Source organism: Desmodus rotundus, chromosome 1 (genome assembly GCF_022682495.2).
Source record: "Desmodus rotundus isolate HL8 chromosome 1, HLdesRot8A.1, whole genome shotgun sequence".
Taxonomy (NCBI): domain Eukaryota; kingdom Metazoa; phylum Chordata; class Mammalia; order Chiroptera; family Phyllostomidae; genus Desmodus; species Desmodus rotundus.
This window is the reverse complement of record NC_071387.1, coordinates 46,419,813-46,423,155: the sequence shown is the minus strand read 5'-3', so window position 1 is coordinate 46,423,155 and position 3,343 is coordinate 46,419,813. Positions and strand designations below refer to the sequence as shown.

Genomic DNA, 3,343 nt, shown 5'->3' with positions numbered 1-3,343 from the left:
ACATCTGTCTCTAGCTCTAGGAGCCAGTGTGGGTGTGAGTGGAGAACAGACCTGGGGGTTGGTTGCCACAGCACTTCTGTGGAACTTCGAGATTTTTTATGATGCCTCTTATCATTTCAACACCCAGAAGAGCCTGAGTCCAGCCTTGGACGAGTTGGGAATACAGCCTGTAATTATAATTGAATGATTGTTTTTAGAGGCAAAATGGACAAAGAGTGAGAGTTGAAGAGTGCCTTTTGTGTTTGAAGCAGTCCATGCAACAAAAATCAGACCAAGCCTAGGGGTCAGGAGACAGTCGTGGGGGCTAAAAAGTGTTAATACTTTTCCTCCCACCTTTTAAGCTCTTCTAGGTTGGGTTAAAAATCAAATTAACAGAGACAGATTCACAGAAGAAAATCGAAGTTTTAGTACATGAACATGGGGATTCACACTGGCATGAAAATTCCAAAGACAGTGAGGCAACATTGAGTGGATAAGACATTTTTGGACAAAGGAGAAAAGGGGGGAGATGGGGTTTTAGATTTCAAAAGTGAGAATGGGCAATTAACAGGTAGTTGAGGGAGAGGGGAACAAACGGCAGAAAATTCTTGCTAGGCACCTCAGAAACAATGGGACCCAGTGGGGTGTCTAGCTAAGAAGCCCAGAGTCTTCCTGCCTGAAGTTCTCTATTTACCTTGCTGGATTTAAAATAGGATAAACCAAGACTATACTTTCAGGGATCATTTCTATAGTTCGTTACTAAAATAGGATAAGCCAACAACCTAAAATCTTTCTGAAGCAAGTTTCTCTGTCTGAATCTGTTGGGCAGAAAAGGGGGAAGGGTCAAAGCCCTGTTTGATATTTTGTTTCTTAATAAACAGCTTAAAATCAATATCCCGAAAAGGCAGCTTCAGGGTGGCAAACCTTCGGTTCCCTTCACCTGGTTCTGGTTTCAGCTATACCAATTCTTGAGTAACTTTTTCCAAACTGAGAGGGGGAACCAAGTTCCATGTACATTTAGAAGCTTTTGTTATGCATGTTCAATTTTAAAATGATTCCTATTTCTTTCACTTAGCAGTATAAGTATGATAATTTTATATTATCATTTAAATATTCATTAAATGTTTGGTTTGAAGAATACATTCACACTTTTTATGCATAATCCATATAAAGATTTAACTCATTAGTATTTAAAAATGCAATATTAACATAATTCAGATTCACCTAATTTTTAATCTGCCAAAGAACAGCAATGGCTGAGTTTATTGTAGAAATCTGCAGAATTTCTCCATTTTGCAAATTTGATACAAAATTTCTCTGAGGCTTTCCTAAGAGCAGGCAGGCAATGTCTCAAGGTAAAATGCCACGCTTTCCAGAGGCAGAATTTTATATGGGGAAAAAAATGTTTTAAGTCTACAGCGTTGAATTGTAAAAATATCAGGGAAGATATATGTGAATGGGCTGACATACTAAATAGCCTGTTTTTTTATAACATTATTTAATGAGTGAGGGCTGCAGGTGAAGAAGCCCTCGCTAGTTCCTAAGTCTAACCTGAAAATAACAGGACAATCTCACGTCCCGCTTCGCCACATTGTCAGGTCTCTAACGAAGACAAATCCTGCTCCAAAAAGCAGCAAGGAGTTCCATGGATCCCCTGGGTGTCTTAAGGAGGCAGCAGAAAAGGGAATCACATTGCATGACACAGAGCAAACCTTCACAAACATCTTCTGTAGTGAACACCCTCCTTTCCCTTTCTTTTAGCCAAGGTCAGCTGCTCTTCTTCAGTCATTTCCTTAAAACACTCAGCATCCCAGCCTTCCTTCTCAGTTCTCTTGCTCCTCCTCATTTTCTTACCTTGAGTGGTGCCTCTAGGAGACTGGAATTTGCTTTCTAATACACCGTTGGTCGGAATGTAAGTTGGCACGACCCTGCTGGAAAACAGTTTGACAGTGGGTATCAAGCTTCAAAACTAGTTGTGACTGCGATGCAACAATGTGCTGTTGAGAACTTATGAAAACAATCAGAGTTAGGCAAAGAGGAGGTTCATCATCCCATTACTTAAAATAACGAAAAGCTGAAGACCACTTAAATACCCAACAATACAAGAGAGGTATAAATAAGAGTATGGTATAAGCATAAGATGAAACACTATGCAGCTGTTTAAAATATTGTTAAATAAGATTTAATAGCATACAAAATGTTTATGGTGTATTTTAAGAAAAAATACACACACACATGCTTTAAAAGCTGTAACAAAATATATAATAAAGACTTCCCGATCATCCCCCCAGAATAGTAATCTGTATGATGGCATTGATTTTTCTCTCTGTATTTTTCTGCACTTTCTAAATTTTCTACAATAAACACATAGTAGTGTTGTCTTTTTAACATTTTTTTTATTGGTCGGTTTGAGAGAGAGAGAAGAAAACACAGATTTGTTGTTCCACTTATTTATGCATTCGTTGGTTGATTCTCGGATGTGCCCCCACCCGGGATCACACCCGCAACCCTGGCGTGTCTAACCAATCGAGCTCCCCAGCCAGGGCTCCATGTAGTACTTTTGTAACTAAGAAAAAAATTCTTTCTTTTTTTTTTTTGAAGCCAGGCCTGTATCAGTTGACTCTCCAAGTGTGATGACATGAATTAAGCAGAAAGTCTGCCACACAATGAAATTTTTTAGGAGAAAAATTGCGACAGTCTTGCCCTTGTGTTCAGATCGCACTTGCTGCTGCAGACGTCTCAAGCCATTTGTCCCCCTTGGCTCTGGAGCGCGGTAGAGTCTCCTTTCCCTCAGCAGCTTGCAATCCAAGGAGGAGCTCCTCAGTGGACTGGCCCCGAGCCACCAAGCTGTCTGAAACCCTGTTAGAGGAGCAGAAAGGGCAGTTCCCCACTAACAGGCAGATGGTGAAACATCCTCTTGGCTCTTGTAAATCAAGCCATAGTGGTGCAGACACAGCTGAAAAAAGGCAAGCAAGTTCGCCAGGGTCAGGCAAACGAGGCCTCTTTCAAGGGAGTGTTGTGCCACGCCAGCTGGCACTTCCTGCAGTGCCCTCAGCCTGTTTCAAGGGCAGATAATAGGCAAAAAAGTAGAGGCCGTAAACTAGAGACCTGGAGATGATGGGCTTCGAGCCCTGTGCATACACGGTCAGGAGCAAAGAATTCCACGTGACAGCAGAACAGAAAAAGACCTGGCTTGTGAATTAGGAGCCCTGGGCGCTAGTTCGTGTTCTTTTTCCCTATACCCATGCACCCGCACTTACTCTCTCTCTCTCTTTCTCCCTCTCTCTCTCATCTTTAAATTTCAGTTCGTCTATTAGAAAGTGGGGTGGGGGTGTTACTAGACAGCGTAGCCTGGCCATGAGTG

At 41.6% G+C, this 3,343-nt stretch overlaps 1 pseudogene; it reads left to right on the top strand.

Annotated features, from left to right (window-relative positions):
* The first annotated feature begins 700 nt into the window (after window positions 1–700).
* On the top strand, window positions 701–795 carry LOC112300402 (small nucleolar RNA U3; annotated as a pseudogene).
* The last annotated feature ends 2,548 nt before the right edge of the window (window positions 796–3,343 follow it).